Genomic DNA, 17,857 nt, shown 5'->3' on the forward strand with positions numbered 1-17,857 from the left:
GTAAACACCTTGTATAATAATTATATTATATTAAAGTTTGATGCTCGTAATATTTTTTTCGTTTTATTGTTGTGTTTTTATTAATATTAAGGAAAATTTATTGCCATTACAAAAAAAATTGAATTAGTCAAACACCTAGGGTTTCCCTGGCCCACTGTATTACATTTATAAAAAGCTTAAGAAGCTAACCATTGAATAGATTTCGTCGCACTAGAGATTTAGCATACTGGAATTTTTACAAGCAACTTAGAAACTTGACTACATCTTAACTTCAAATTTCAAAACTCTACCCTTAAGCAACGATGGAAAGAATTAAAAAAAGCAAATATTTTAAACGAAAAACGCGAAAATAGGCCAAAAAAATTAAAGAACGTGGATCAAAGAACAATTATTTAACACCAATAAAAGGAAATAATGTTCTACCTCCTTATGAACTATTGCATTATTATAACAGTAATTCTTTCCTCGGCAGGACTTTTTCATTTGCAAATGTTTCTGCAGGTTTTAAGCAGGTAACTTAAATACTACTTTAATTACTCTCTGTTGCCCTTTTAATATCCCCTATATTACTTACATAGTGAACTGGTACTCAGAGTATTCAAGATTAGTTTTTTCAAGAAAGCTGGAAGCTTACAAATGTTATCCAGATACCCAAAACTAACTATACAACTGAATCTAGCAACTTACGATCCATCTCAATATTACCGGTACTCTCAAAAGTTTTAGAGAACGTAACGGAATCTCAAATTCTTGCATACCTAACAACCAATCAGATTATCCCCTACGGACAGTTTGGATTTAGAGGGCTTTGACGGCTTTGCCTGATATTATGGATGACGTAGTAAAAGCACGAGATGAGAATAGTCCTATGGTTCTAGTTATGCTTGATTACACTAAAGCCTTTGACACGATTCAGCATGGTACCTTAATATCTATTTTGAGGTATATTGGTTTTTGATGAGCCTGCCTTGTCACTAGTATTGTCATTTTTGACCGACAGATCGTTTACGATGGCTGCTCTTCTAAATTTAGAATAGGAGTCCCTCAAGCAAGTATTCTCGGTCCTTCCTTTATAGTATAGTTTAACTTCCTAAATTCTCTTAAGTTGTATCATTTATAAATAAATCCATCCAAATCTATAGCCATGTTATTCTGTAATTATAACATTCGAGAAGAGTTAACGTAACGTATAAAACTCAGATTAGGGAATAGTACAACCTCATTTAAAAATACATGCAAAAACTTAGGTCTTGTTATTGATGTCAATTTAAAATTTAAAGTACACAAAACTTTATGAATAAAGAGAGCTTTTCAGTGTTAAAGTTATTATTATTGGCACCGGTATTTATTATCTCAAAACACCAAGTCACTTCTGTGTGAAACTTTAATACTATCACATTTAATATAATATAATACATTGACATTAAAATAATACGAGAAGTCCAAAATTATTTTATAAGGCTAATTTTCGGAATTCGGCGGAGGCAAAGAGTTTCGTATAACGGTTGGGGTTGCTTCAATAAAGAAACAACTTTTTTTCTCTTTTCCTGTAGCACCGTTTTCTTTCTTTCTTATTTCTCTTCTTCTTTGTATCCTTTGATTCTTCTACACCATTCTCTACATAAGCTAAACCTGAATTATTGTGCTTAAGGTAAATATGAAATGTTGTAATATCCATTATTTCTTTCTTATAAATTTAGTTAGCTTCAACAGCACCTTCCTATGGGAAGGAAGCTGCATCAAGGCGCATTATTTCTTTGTATAGCTGAATAATAAACATTATTGTTATAAATATTAAGTTATAGAGAAATAGGGAAAATAAAAATAAAAAAGAACATAGGGATTTAAATGCGTATTAACAATTAAGACATAATCCACCGCACTACCCATCATCCACGCGGTCCTGTTTGAATTGAATTGACATTCAGACATTTGAATTGTGTAAGGATACTGTTGTATAGTATGCAGAGGTTATAAGAAAACGATCTTTCATACAGTGGGGTATAATGAAGAGGAGGCGAGATATAACCCTGAAATCTTAAATTAAAATTCTAAACGTCGGTTTGGTGTTTAACCTTATTTACTAGATAAAAGGGATATGGTTATAATACTGTGATATAAAACCACTGAATGCAATTTACGTCGATTTACCGTCGGTGACCTTTAGTTTCCTGTAACTTATGTGATATTCTACAAATCGTAGGCCAGATTTTTGTACCATCTGAATTCTGTCTTTATCTCCTTTATTCAAACATGATCCATAAACTACGTCACAAAAATGAAACTGGCTCAATATTAAAAAGTCAGATAAAGTAGTTTTTAGTTTCTTCGAAACTAATTGACGACTTGGAAATAATGCCTTTAAACTTTCGTATGCTTTCTGTATACATTTATTAATATGCGGCTTAAAACGTAGAGATGTGTCAAAATGTAACCCCAGATTTCTTGCTTGTTTTATGCATCTAATAGTGTCTTCACCAATTATAATATTAAATGCTGTTTCGATGTTACCCCTATCCTTGCCAAATAACATAACCGATTATTTCTTCATTTAACCTTTCTTGGACAGCTGCGAATTCATTAAATGGAAACGATGTATAAACCTGTGTATCATCTGAGTATAAATATACAGTACTATAATGTAAACAACTACCCAAATTATAAGTATAAATAGGAAAAATAAGCGGCAACAAAATGGAGCCTTGGGGTACCCTAAACCTGAAGGAGCAATTCAATTTCAGATCTGTGCAAACTCGTTAACGTATTCCAGTTTCAAATGACATAATTCACTTTACAGACAATCTGGTAGATGTCGGGTTGCAAAGATTAACAACTTGGCGATGAAAGTGCTACCGAAGATTTAGACTTTGCCTTATTTCAGCAGGAAATGGTAACAATAAGACTACAAGATAGAAAAATATTTCATCAACCTATAAAAGGCGAGAATCGGACAACAAAATACAGTACAATATAGCTGGAAAATAGCGAATAGCAATTTTATTTCTAACCTACGCAAACTCGTTAAAGCCTTTCCAGTTCTAAATGAAATAGGTCACTTTACGTAACATCAAGAAGATGATAGAACGACACCGAAGATTTTAACTTCGCTTTTTTAACAGAAATATGAAGATTTGTATTTGTAATAATGCATATCCAGTTTTAAATGAAATAAGTCACTTTACAAAAAATACGGAAGATATCGGAGTGCAACGATCAAAAACTCTGCCATGAAAATGATACCGCCTTGTTTTAACAGAACCATGAAGATTAGTATAATAGTATAATACTACAAGGAAGGACACAATTTCATCAACCTATAAAAGTCGAGAATCGGACAAAGCAATGCAATACAATACATCTGGCGAATCTATGAAAATTCTTTACAGCAGTTTTAAAACTTTACAGAAAATCCCGTAGATGTCGGAGTACAACGTTGAACAACTTTGTGATTGCAAGAAACACCCAGGATTTTCACTTTGCTTTTAACGGAAATATGAACGTTGGTATTTGGTAAAATATGAAACTGCGACAATCATCCACTTCGCGATGACAGTGATGCCGAAGATTTTTACTTTGCTTTATTTTAACAGAAATGTCCAGATTTGTATTTGAAAATGTTAACAATAATACTATAACCTATAAAAGGCAAGAATCGGACAACCAAATATAACACAATACAGTTGACAAATGGCAAATAGCTATTCCATTTCAAACGTATGTATACTCGTTAAAATCTTTCCAGTTTTAAATGAAATAAGTCATTTTACATACAATCCGGAAGATATCGGAGTGCAAGATTTAAACTTTGCTTTATTTCAACAGAACTATGAAGATTTGTATTTGAAAATGATAACAATAATGCTACAATGAAGAACAAAATTTTATCAAGTTATAAAAGGTAAGAATCGGACAACCAAATGCAACAGAATACATCTGCAAATAGTACTTCTATTTCATATCTATACAAAATTCATTACAGCATTTCCAGTTTTAAATGAAATAAGTCCATTTACAGGAAACCCGTTTGATGTCGAAGAGCAACGTTGAACAACTTTGCATGAACAAGAGAACAACATACAATAAAACAAGTCAAAGATTACATACATCTGGAACAATAGATCAAAATTAATAAAAAGAATCAACGTCAAAACCATGCAGACTTGCATGGGTATACTTGGAAAGCTGAGTTTTATCCTAAAGAACAGAAAATATCCACTATACCTGAAGACCAGAGCTTTTAAGCAAGGTATATGGGCATAAGTATAGATATTTGCAAAAAACAATGTAAACAGAATAAATAAACCAGAAAGAGAGATGGATGCTAAGCATAAAATTAGAGGATAAAGGAACAGACAGGTGGATTAGAGAGAAAACTAAAACCAGAGATCTCAGGAAGGAAATATCTAAGCTGGAACGAGGTGATCACACAATGGAGACTATGGGAAAATATGAGAAAAAGAGAATAACTGCAGATGATAATAGAGATGACATTAAGAATGTTGCGAGACAATTATGGGAGGTCTATGGTCAATATTGGATGGAAGAGGCTGAAGGGATAGATAAGAAGAATAAAAAAAAATCTCAATAAAATGGGCGCATAAAAAAAAGGTATTTTTTCTGATTGAGCTTTTTCTTCTTTCCCTTTCTTTAAAAAAAGTTTTTAACATCCTTTTGGCTTAATAACAAACATTTTCCAAAATATTTCTAAAAAAATTTTGTCTTTATGGGAGTATTTGTTTACGTTTTAACAATACAGATTATCAACTATGGATTATTCTGCAAATTTTATGGAAAGGGTGGTATGTAATAAAAAAACGCAGAATGCCTGGGGCATGTATATATATATATATATATATATATATATATATATATATATATATATATATATATATATATATATATATATATATATATATATATATATATATATATATATATATATATATATATACATATATTCTCACGTATTGATTCACGGATGGAAAAATGTGATGACACTATATTCCGGGATATCATCCGTTCGCTCGTTGAACTCCGACTGGAATCCTGCAGACGTTTCGCCAAAATCTCACTTGGCATCTTCAATGCTCGCGCTCCGAAAACACTTTATCTTTAACAGCTTTTTTAATATTATTTATTTTGAGATTTTTGCTACAACGGACTCAAAAAAACTTCGGCGTCAATGAGCGTCATGAGTATGACCGACTTCTTTATATACCACCGGTTTCATATACCCCGAAACACAAAAATCGAAAGGATTGAAATCTGAACTCCTAGGCGTCCAAGAGGTTTGACTCCCGCGAATCAGTTGAAAATCTGGAAAATTTTTAAATCTGGGCGCCTTCGGTTTGGAAAGATCTCCAAATAATAATAAATAATAAATAAGCTCGACAACCATTATAATCCTCTTCTATAAACAAATCATGTCGCGCATCTCCTCGCTAGAAAACTAACCAAATTTTTTTAAAAAACGCCCAAGATACTGACAAACATAAAATAAATTCACCAGAACCTAAGTGTCTTTATCGGATTTGTTTTAATCTAAGCTTACTTTATCGTGTCTGTTTTTATCAGAGACTACTTCACACTATTTTACTGTCTTTTATTGTGGTTATGATAATCAAAACCTGCTTTTTATATGTCCGCATGAGACTGTTCAATTAAGTACAATGAATATTTGAAATTTGAAAAAGTATAGTATTTTTTTCAAAAATTTGAAAGCTATAGTTTTTTGTGTAAAAAAGGTGTTAGAAGCCTTTATTAAGAATCGGCATACACTAGGGCGCAAAAAAGGTAAGAAGTACTAAATGCGTGAAAAGTACTATACGTACTCTACAATTTGCCCTAAAAATATTCACGAAAATGGATTTCTGATGTTAAAAAAGCCGATTTGCCAAATTTTGACAACCTGAATCTCGGTTAATATTAAATTTTGTACTGCGGTAAGTTTAATTATTAATATATATTTACTATTCTATTAAACTACCTGTAATGAAACAGCTGTCAAGTGACTTTCATTGCCCAAACTCCTCTTTCTATTGTATGCAAATTAGCATGGCCCCAATTTGGGAAAGATTCGAGGTGTTTAGGTCTTAAAAGCTGAATTTATGGGAATAATTGCAATTTATCCGAATTTTACAAAATAACCTATCACCCAGGATAATGATTCCTGCAATTACAAATTTACATTTTACAACTCTCTCCCATTCATAAACGACATATACTGGAATTTGAGAAAAAATGTTATAAAGGTTGCAGGTGGAATATTATCCTTTCCTTTAACAAAGTTAACCTTTTATACAGGGCGAATGTGAAATCGACAAACTCCAAGATTGTTTCGCAACGGGTTTGGTGATAGCAATTTAATATGATTTTAATAACGGTGAGAAATCTGTGTTAACAACATTAAAATTACGTACCGCGGACTTCAACGACACAGCACAACGGTCGACTTATAGCACGGACTAACAATGCCTCACGTAGTGCCATTGGAGTCGAACGGAGTTCATTAATATTAAAAGCTGAATACTGAAAACGATCGCGGCCAAGGTTGTACAAAAAACTGCGGCGCTATCATAAACAATAAGGTGTACAGGCCGTCTTTAAAAAGAATAACAACGACAGCCTCCGGCTTTCTGACTTACGAGCGTACATTTACAAATAAGTTAACCCAACCTAAAATCCAACAATAAGATAATATAGAGATCCGGAAATGATGTCAGGCTTTTTAGAAGATTGAGTAAGTCCGTGTTAACTGATACAGAAAAAAACTTAGCATATTTTGGGTCAAGGGTCAAATTTAATGAATTTTCTATATGAGTAATATTTATATAGACGATGTTTTATTTCCATAAGTATACAGGGTGTTTTCTGATGGAACGTCAATAATTAAAGGGGTGATTTTGGGACTATTTTAAAAAGAAAACTTGACATCAAGGTAATACCGCTTTAAAAAATAAAATATATTTTCTTAATATCTGTAATACCAATAATACCAATAAAAGAGATTTTAATAAAATTTGACACATATGAACTAGAAGAGGCAATATTTTTAAAATTAATTAAAAATGTTTTTTAAATACACCAGTGGCGAGAGCACGGAATTTCACCAATTTTGGCAGACATTGATGGTACGCTACTGATTTCAATCATTTCTAAAGAAGTTAAATTTTTAAAAAAGAATTCAGACATCAAATATTATCATAAATGAATTCAAAATATAATTATTTTTTAAGGAAATCAGTGGCGTACCACTGACTGTCTATTACAAAATTACAAAATAAAATGAACTCAGGACTTGATGGAATTACATCTTTTTTGGTTAAAAATTGCATTAATGATTTCTCTAAATCGTAGCGTTTTCCAAATCTACCAAATGGAACAAGATCATTATATTTTTTGTTCTATTGCCTGCACAACATATGATTTGCATTGTAGGCCAGCAGATTCGTATATCAGTAATTTGTATCACCTTGCTTATACAAACGCGTTCTACAAGCGCTGCTTGCTGTTAATAATCGTAAGTAATTTAGAACTAGTAGGTATTTTTTAAGAATTAAAATAAAAACATTACCTATGCCTACGGAAGAGAGTCAACATTCCGGTAGCACCATTCGTGTGAATGAGCACTGCGGTATATTTGTTCTGAGTGGTGTACGGCAATATGTGAGGGAAGTGTTATTGTTGAGGTTTTCATAGACCTTAAGCGTGCCTGCTTATAAAGTTGGAGATGTACGGGTGTCAGCAACTATACCAAAATGAATAAGAAATTATCTTTGGAATATGCATCTTAAAACTAGAGTTAAAAGTTCGGTATAAGAAATGACGTAGAGGTTACTCAGGGAAGTATATTGGGTATATTGGTTTTCACGTATTGACTCACGGATGGAAAAATGTGATGACAATATATTGCGGAATATCATGCGTTCATTTGTTGGACTCCGACTGGAATCCTGCAGACGTTTCGCCTAGATCTCACTTGGCATCTTCAATGCTCGCGCTCCGAGTGTTCGCAAGGAAAGGGAAATGGTTATGGATCAGTTGTTGGTGCTATAAACTCGGCGCTGTCTTTGTTGTATACATGGTTTTGTGAAAAAAAAAACTCAAGCTAAACTCGGATAAGACATAGAAAATCCATTTGGCAATCTTTTGGTTACTGATATACAATACCATTATACCTCTCTCTAAGCTACAGTTGCAGTTGTTGCAGACCAAGGCAATGCGCGTATAAAACGTCAAAAACAGATTTACCAGTTGTCCAAAAATCTGTCAATATTTTCATTTTGTCAAAGAGAAAATTCTGTTTGAGATGCAAGGTGTTTACAACATTTCATGCATATGCGGCATGGGACATTGCGGAGATCGGACGAAAAATATCAACTAGTCTCAAAGAATATGAAATAGCGTTTAGACTACGACAAATATACTCATCTGCAGTTATTGCTTCTACCAAAAAAACATCGGAAAATCTATACAAATCTATAAGCAACCAAACAATCTTAACCAACATCGGAATCAGATATCCGAGATAATGTTCATGCCACTAATTTAGCTCCGCTCCCCTCAAACAATATATAAGTAGGTACAGAGTAGTAGGTAAGCTAGTTTCAGTTAAGCTCGGAAGAAGCTAACAGGATGATTGGAAGTTTCTTTGAAGAATTAAAGCTGTTATTAGTATTATTATTTTGAAGGTAAATTCTTAAAGTGGACCCAAATATCAACCCCGTTAAATATTGACGTTCAAATAAAAAACAATATGCGTGGCTGCTTCTATGAAATTTACAAATCTGGCGCAATAGTTAAATACGTATTTCTTAAAATAAAACTATCGACTACGTGATTTTTCAATATTCATTCGTAACGCGGGACTCATAAAAATCGGCAAAGGGTATTCACCGGTTTTTAAAAGATTTTTATATTTGCAGAACCCGTTTCTTAAGATTGGATATGCGTCCGACTGAAAGGTCATTGTGATCGTTTCGCTTTTTTACACTTTCAAAGGTCACTTGTCGAGGTAATTGAATCGAAATGGTTCGGAGCGGTCAGCGGCCATCTTCTAAGTTCGTTGGCATTTCCGTCTAACTTGTCAAAATCGCGGGCGCGTGTATAGGAACAGATTACAGCCACATCATTTTCAAATTTATTTACAAGGTGACTGCTCATATGGATAAAAAATACGTTTTCAAAATTATTTTGATTAGTAATGAAAAAAACAATTAACTTCAAATTAACAATGTAAAATGCATTTTTTTTGTATTTTTTGTCCGTTTTGTACAAAACGAGTATTTTTTTCAATAATAAAGAATTTATTTCATTTTCTGTTTGGCTCATGGTATCACTAGGGTGTCAGAATGTATAAGTTACTATTGCTAAAATATTTAATTAATCAGATAAAAGCATCTTGATGTGTTCAATTTTATAAGGAAAATTGGATAAATACTCAATTACCGCCACATGCAGTAATAATTCGGTGGGGAACTTGGTTAGCCCCTGTTTTGAATTAGTTAAAAAGGTTATCGAAATAAATGCAAACACTCTTTTTTCTAACCCAACAGTAAAAGAAAATTGAATATTAGTAATAGCAAATTCTTTTTTACTTCTAGCACTCAAGAAATTGGAGGCTACCTCTGTTTCTCCGAAAGATTCAGTGTCTTTAATAAACCAATTTGAGGAAGATTGCAAAACAGTTTCAGGTAGTGTTGGGGCTGCGGTTATAAAAAAAAATTATGTCAGTAACTGAATATAACACAGGCTTCAAAATCCTAAAATATATTTCAGAAGTTATGGGCAATTTCAGTAAGTTCGATACATACACTTAATTTGAAAACTACAATACGTGTTTATAGATAAAAGACACAATTTTCTTATGGGAAAATTGGAAAAACATTTACTTATCCATTGTTTTCATTATTTTATTTTATTGTATTTAATTGTAATGTATTCTATTTTTTTGTACAATTGTACCTATGGAATTATCATTTTGGTCATAATGTTGTTAAGAATAATTCAATTCCAGCAAGCGTACGTCCTTAAGTCTGCGTACCTTGAATTTTCGAACCGCTCTGTGCTAACAAAACTTGTATGATTTCTTTTTGTTTCATTTAGATTTAATTATTGTATGTATGAATGTATGTCAGTTGTATGTCCAAAAAAACAGAAAAACAGTTTTTTAAAATTTTTAATATGCATGAAAAGTTTAAGAAGTATTATCACAGTATCTTATTGGAAAACCAAATGTAGTAAACGGCCAAATAAACTCGTGAGCAGAAGTGCAGAGCAGATCATGTTTCGGAATGTCGTTAGAAAGGCAACCTACATAGCGGTACTCACGGATAGCCGGCCAACACAGAAGGCAACACTATTTGCACAAGTTCTGAATAGTATTACAGTAGCATGTGGAAGTTTCTTTGAAAAATCACCTGTATGCTCTTCCAAAAAGCTGCCAAGGGATCCCATGTTTGTTAGGCAATCGAAACAAGATGACCATTACATGGATACTTCGACACTAGAGGGAAACGAAAGGCGAACCTTCTAGTAGTAGATAGAATAGATAGACCAAGAGGACTACAGAGGATGTTGGCTAATTCTTGCCAATCGCCAATCGACACTTGGAGAGCAGATTAAGCTCGTTTACTCTGCCCACAATTCTGAGTTGTGAGAATTAACTCAAAAGAATTAACTCAAAATTAGGTGCCGACATCCTGGCGATCGAGAATCTGCAGGATATATCTCCCACAAAATAACTTACTTTATACAAAGAGTGCACTTACGGAGGAGGTAAAGGTAAAAGTTAGTATTATGCTGGAATGGATAGACTGGTAGCACCAGAAGGGCAATAAGTTGGGCGCACACAATAACGTACAACTAAAACTGTAATTATAGTTGGCAACTGGCAAAACATTTGAACATTATGAACTTTAAGGCGAAATACCAATCTTCCTCTTAGTGAATCGCCGTAATCTTTGTTTTTAATAATTTTATATAAAAGCTTGCATAGATGATTTATACCTATACATCTAAAATTCTTGCTAAACCATTGGAACTCGTTGTGGAGATGGAATACATGATCATACTTTCTTAAGCCATATATAAATCGTATACAGAAATTTTGGACTTTTTGAATTCGGTTTTTGGTATCTACATCGATACAGAACCATAATCAATGTAATGCAATCATGTTGTTTGAAATTTAAATTATGTCAGTTGCTGTAAAACATTTTTAGAGAGAAAAAAGTTCATTGGAATATAATTTTTAGGTGTCGCTCAAACCTAAGATTACTATTGACTTGTGTCATAAACTACACCAATTTTACTATTGCTTTGCAGGATTTTAACGTTGCTTTTAAACTTTTAAGAAAATCCACTTTATTCTTGCTAATGAAATGAGTTTTCCCAGGATTAAATTTTAAGTTGTGTTTTTTTTGTAAGATCACTTAGTATTTGTAATAATTATAATATATAATGTATAAAATAATAAATTACTCTGAATTAACATTTTTGATGACGACGATTTCTGGAGATGATGAACCCTACTTTTCAATTACCAGAAGATTCCAGAAGTAAAAGTGCAGTTTTTGTGGATAAAAATATCTTGCGTTAATAGGAATCTAATATTGAAAGTACGGCCTCAGAAGAAGATATGAAGGAAACGAACCAAAGAACGACAACTATGCAAAAGAAAAATATTTAGTAATTATAGATTATCAGATATTAGCAGAATACGAGCCTATATTTCGAAATCGTCATATGCCAGAAGAAAAGAAAAATAAAAAATTACAAACAGACAAGAAAACGCCGGCAAAAAAGTTTCTTGATTTACTGCTCTGTAGGTAACTTGGTTGAAATGTTTAATTAAGGCCCAGAAATCTAAAAATTAGATGTAAAAAAATCAGATTTTATCTAAGCTGGACCGACACTAGTAAGCGGTGAAGTATGGCATCTCAGACTTGTGCATATAAATAATTTTGAATCCGATGAAAAACCAAGGACAGGTTAATCAAAGGCTAAGCTACAGAAACGTGAGGTGAAGCTAAAGAGACAAGATCGCCTTTTATTGAGGCTACCAGAACGAAAAATTTATTGGAAGTCATTCTCACGGATGTTGGGAGGATCATATTTCCTACTTTTGAAAACAACTTCAGCAGGTGCTTAAAATGGAACAAGAAAGCTACAAGCCAATTTTGACATGCTACAAACAGAGCAAGGTTATTACTACCAGCATGGATATAGTTGTAATAGAAAGAACATATATGGACATGAACGAGACAAAGATAAGTATTACACATTCAACCCAACAAGACCTAGACTCGGTGTGAGAATCAGAAGAAAATGAAGAAGATGAAACGAGTGATGCCAGTGATTCCACTGAAATCGATGAAAATAACTGTTTTTTATTTATTTATTTTTAGTAAGTCAGAAGAAGAGATTAAATTTCTGAGCAGGAATTTGGTCTTAAATATAAGATTAAAGATTTATGGCAGATCAGAGTCTAACTAGTCTACTTGTCTACTATTGCTCGTCATAAACTATAGCTTTCTACGAATATTTATTAATAAACTTGGATAATGGACAATAGACAAGTTCAAGAAAACTGTTTTGTTCAACACTCGCCGCTGTGCATTACTTTTAAACAATAAAATTCCAATCAAATAAGAACGGTGTTACAAACATCGCGAAATCCATTTAAAGATAATTTACGGAGAGAAGCTCAAAAGGAACTAAAACAAAATCAGCCGTAGATTGTTGGATTTATGAGGTGGAAGTGAACAGTATTTTTAAGTACACCGCAATTACCGCCTAACGCTTTCTGAGCTATCGTTAGTTTCATTTTCACTTCATAAATATGTCAAACCTTGACCCTGTTAGATGCTAACGACCCCCCACAAGATTTATTCTCTCTCGTGACTATTTATTGCCTTAAAGAAATTATTTACAGCGTTTGACGAAGCAACAAAGTTAAAGTAAAAGTGCGGTTACTACCTTTTTGAATTCACGTTACGATTGGCTTGAGCAATTGTATTGAAGTTTTTATTGTTTAGAATAAAAAGATTCAGCACAGTTAAAAAAATCTTAGTGCAGTATATTAAAATAAAATTAGTGAAAAATATAGGGTAAAATAAATGGAAATAAATTTGTGAAAATAAATGAAATGTTTAGCTATTATGTAATAAGTAAATAAACATTTTTTTTTTAGGGAATTGGAGGTGAAATCCATTACGGATGCGTGACAAGCGCAGGGAAGTGTGGGACTCGCTGATGAGTTGTGCAATCCAGGTTTACCCACTAAAACACCAGCAATCTACAGCATCGGCTTCCAGGGCTCTTAACTGTCAATCTATATTGCATTCACACATATGTCCTTCTAATCATAGTATTTTTTATATATTGTTAAATATGTTGATCTCTTTTAAATATGTCAATGCGTGTTTAATCTTTTCCTTCTTCAAGTTGTCTTAAAAAATCGGTTTTATTTTATATTGTTGTCTTTGTAAACTATAAATTATATACACACTTATGAGGCGGTTGACCGTTAAGGAGATGTTTGTTGGTGAGGGTTGTGTGCCCTTTGTCGTTACTTCTGGCATTGTTTTTTGAAGCACATTATTGGTGGCCTTATTGATAGATAATTTAAGTTTTTGAAGTTATAAACTCTGGTGGCGCTTTCGAGCACCTCCAAAACTGGTTCGGCTTCGAAAAACTTTTAACAGAACTTATCCGCCATTTTCGACAAGTTACAGCGCTTTCTATACTGAAAATGCCAATATCTACATCTACATCTGGTACCTTACATCACTATATACTTTTAGGTTAGAGCTCATTGCTAAAATATAAATAATAAAAGATATACGTTATTTGAAACCACCGCGACGTCATTCCAGAAAGGTAATACGCCAATTATATGAATTTTCATAATTAAAACCGGTCCAGAGTAGTAGTAAGAAAATTGAAACCCAAAATATTTAATAAAACACTCAACAACAGAAGAATTTTCATTCTTTGCCGTAAAGTTTGTTTTATGTTTTTTCGGTTAATTATGCACAAAAACTCAACAACAACCGACGCAGGAGGAATTCAGAAGTTACATAAAACACTCAACAAAAGAAGAATTTTCATTAAAGTTTTCCTTAAAGTTTATTTTATGATTTTTCGGTTAATTATGCACAAAAACGGAGTGGTTTTTACATTCACTTAGTGCCGTTAGATGGCATTTGGGTGATTAACAACGATCAGGTGTTTTGTACAAGTCTAGAAAAAATTTGTCGTCGCGAAAGTGTAACTATGTTATATATGTGGCCAATTTATTAAAGTTCGAGGCATAAAACTCCAATTAAAGAAATCTCACGTTCTCTGTGAACCCTATGAAGCATATTTTGACTCTCTTGTTCGGAATCAAGATAAGGTATATATTATAATAATATAGTATAGTATAGTAATAATAATATAATAGGCATACTAATTTTTATTTTTATATTTTAGGTTGGTATCGAAGTGAGAAAAGGTATATGACATTTGCAATACCATGGATATGCTGCTCCAATTGCGCACGACCTGAGATGACCAGTACCTGAGCCACCGAAGAAATTATCGCAGAAAATTAGCTCATCTCTTAGTTCTCATCAAAGTAATTCTGATAAGGACTGTTTAGATACACCAGAACAACCAAAACATCATCTTATTACTACAGAAGATTTTAAAGACTTGATAAGAAATTTAAATTTCACGAGATTTAAATATCACGTATCAGCAGACTAGACTATTCTAGAATAGAAATATTATCAACGTGTTTTGCAAAAGAAGATACACTTTGGTTTTGCAATAACATGTACGAAATTAATTAAATGAAAGAAATTAAAAGTTGTTTTGTTACACAATGGAAATAAATTCCCATCCCTTCCATCTCTACAGTGCGGAGTGTTGTCTGTGCTAGCGTATGCTAAGCATTATAAAAGGTAAAATTTGAATAGATTATTGAAGCGGAAAAAGTGTTAATACCACCCCTGCAAACTAGGTTAGGGTTGATAAAACAATTCGTTAAGAAATTGAGTACTTAAAAAAGTTTTTTCCAAAGTTATCAGAAGCAAAGGTTAAAGCTGGACTTTTTGTTGATTCGCAAATTAGACAGATTTTCGCCGTTGAACAATTTCCCACGCTAACTCGTATTCAAAAAGCAAGTTAAAACAGTACTAAAGAAGTGGTTTATGGGTTTTTATTAAATAACAAAGCTAAAAACTACGAAAACTTGGTTGAGAATATGTTAAAAAAAATTAAGACTGAGGGCTGCAGGATGGCACTAAAAGTACGTGCTCATCTAGATAAATTTAGAAACAACATGGGAACGAATTCAGAAGAGCAATGAGACGGTTTTCGATCCGACATTGTGAGCTTTGAACAACATTATCAAATCAAATACAATGAAAACACGATGGGGTTTATTGAGAGAACTTAGTTATGGAATATAACACAAAAAGTAAAAGAGTACACTTTATTTTACAATTTTTTGTAAGTTATTTTGATAATTATTATTATTATTATTATACAGATTTTGAAAAATATCGTTCGATAGTTCTCCTAAAAGTACATAAAATATCGAAATTTTGTACTTTAAAATCAATCTCAAATTTTATATTGACCCGTGATTAAATTATCAACAAATTGGCCCAAGGCTGGTCTGGGAATGCAAGTTAAATCCATTGAAGACCTGAGGACAAAATTTGCATTAAGAAATATAAATTATTAGGGGACCTTTTTAATTTCTATGTTAAACTTTCAGGAATGTTATAATAACTGTTCACATGCTTTTTCATACAGTTTTCTAAAATTTAAATACGTATAAAAAGTATTGCCTGATAATAATGACAAATGACACTTTCTTGTTGGTTCGTACTGACTGTAACACGGCTAATATGGCAAAGCCCAAATGATTCTAAAATTCTCAAGGTGTCGACACTAGGAAATGAAAAATTCTTCCCTGTACCGACGAAAACTCGTAAATCGGCTTTTTATTGGTTTATTGCTCGTTTTATTGAAGGTGAAGGAAGGCTCTTCACTCTATGATCAAGTCATGACCATTTTTCGTGTACCGGTCATTTTTTCAGTTTCTCAAACAGTAAAAAGAAAGAAATAAAATGAAAATCATTTGCATTAAGGACATCCCTAGGGTCTAACGTTCGGTTTCGTGAAACTGCGCGAAAATTGAGAATGCGCTTGTCTCCCTGTTCGTACCCGTCGTTCGAGATCGACACTGTCGATATCGTGATTGTGATCACCCTTGACCCCAGGCGTCCGCGACCTCGTCGATCGCGACTCAACCTAATTCAGATTCTGTAAGTGGGTCGCGTTGTCCTAGATTCTCCGCAGAAAAGTACTTTCTTGGTCGCTCACGGCTGGGGCACTGACCCCCTGATTTCACTGCCACCGTATAGTACCATCTTATTAATCGTACCGATCGCGACCTTTCTCCGCAGGGCCGTTGCCCCCCAAGCGAAGAACTCCTGGTAGAAATCGCTGTTTTTGTTTCGGCTCGACAATAATAAGTGTGCCTCGGGTTACATGCGAAATGCGTATTTTAAGCATTTTAAGATTTTTTTGCGCATTTCACTGCAGAAATTAATAGGCGAATTCTTGTTGAAGGGCATATTTCTATCGGAAACACCGTAATACACCGTGGTATAACACGGCCAACGCAAAAATATCCTTCGAGCAAGCTCCGCGATAATAGCGCACATCTGTCTAAACCGATCCCTCGTAGTTCGTATCCTTAGATGACGTCACTGTCATATGCTACGGTCGTAAATCTTGTATAGTCTGTCTCAATCTTGGAAGTTACCTGTCGACGACATATCATTAGGCACGGACTTTCAAAGGTTTTGGTAATACTATAATTTTTTTCTTTATTTAGGTGGCTATTAAATTACACTAAGAAAAAACAATGACATTAAATTTATACAATAAATTCATAGCTAGGAATATCAATACGTAATTACAGTCGTCATTGAGATTAAATAATCGGATTTATATTGTTCTGTAAGTCCTCAATTTTTATAGTGTGCTGTACTGAATTTTTCCAACTCGCAATTGGTATGTTATTTCATTTTTATCAAATTGATAATAATCTATATCTAACTATATATAACTAACCAAAACTAACCAACTCTCAATTGGTATGTTATTCCATTTTTATCAAATTGATAATAATCTATACCTTTTAATTTCTTGAAGGTAATTAGATCTCCAAATGCGTGGTTGACGTGATTCCATTACTACTTCCTTTTTTTCTATTTTGCGATACTTAAATCCCATTTGACAAAGAACTCTATGAAGGGTGGCATGGCTTATATTTATATTGGTGTCATGTACCTTCTTTTTCAGTTCATCCAAGGTAAGAACTTCTTCGCTTTGATAAAGACAATATATTTTCCTTCCTATTTATTTATTCGTTTTCTTCAGTTCTCCACTTGTCGACAATATTGACGTTATTGTAAGTAGACAGGTTTCTTTTAAAGCTTTTCGTGTAATAAATCCTCTACTGATTAAAGCGGCAAATAATTTCGACGCAACATTGAAATGTTTTTCAAAACGCACAGTAAAAACGACTATTCAACACTGGCACAAATGGTCAACAAATATATCAGAAAGGAAGGAATATACCTGGCCCACCCCCGCCTTGTCACTCACGTAAGAATATTTTTTTTGTTAATAGCTCAATAATAATAGGTAGTTCGTAATCGCTAAAGTTTTGGTTAAAGTTTTATTGGGGAGGGTCCGTCGAAAACCAACACAATGAAGATCGATATATTTACCCAGTGACGCAGTTACGTTTCAGTCGACCATGCAACCCATTTTCCGGTCTCGGATTATT

At 33.2% G+C, this 17,857-nt stretch overlaps 1 protein-coding gene across 3 annotated transcripts in view; it reads right to left on the reverse strand.

The window, feature by feature from the left end:
* Positions 1-17,857, reverse strand: part of LOC132703019 (cytochrome P450 306a1) — a 246,945-nt gene that overhangs the window by 89,955 nt on the left and 139,133 nt on the right. Inside the window, exon 1 of one of the 3 annotated variants that reach the window (XM_060672028.1) lies at positions 6,420-6,469. The exons of the other annotated variants lie outside the window; for them this stretch is intronic. The gene's annotated coding sequence lies outside the window, so the exon portion shown is untranslated. Of the gene's footprint in view, positions 1-6,419; positions 6,470-17,857 lie in introns of those variants that run through there. 3 annotated transcript variants of the gene reach the window in all.

Source organism: Cylas formicarius, unplaced genomic scaffold (assembly GCF_029955315.1).
Source record: "Cylas formicarius isolate icCylForm1 unplaced genomic scaffold, icCylForm1.1 PGA_scaffold_6__28_contigs__length_40554024, whole genome shotgun sequence".
Taxonomy (NCBI): domain Eukaryota; kingdom Metazoa; phylum Arthropoda; class Insecta; order Coleoptera; family Brentidae; genus Cylas; species Cylas formicarius.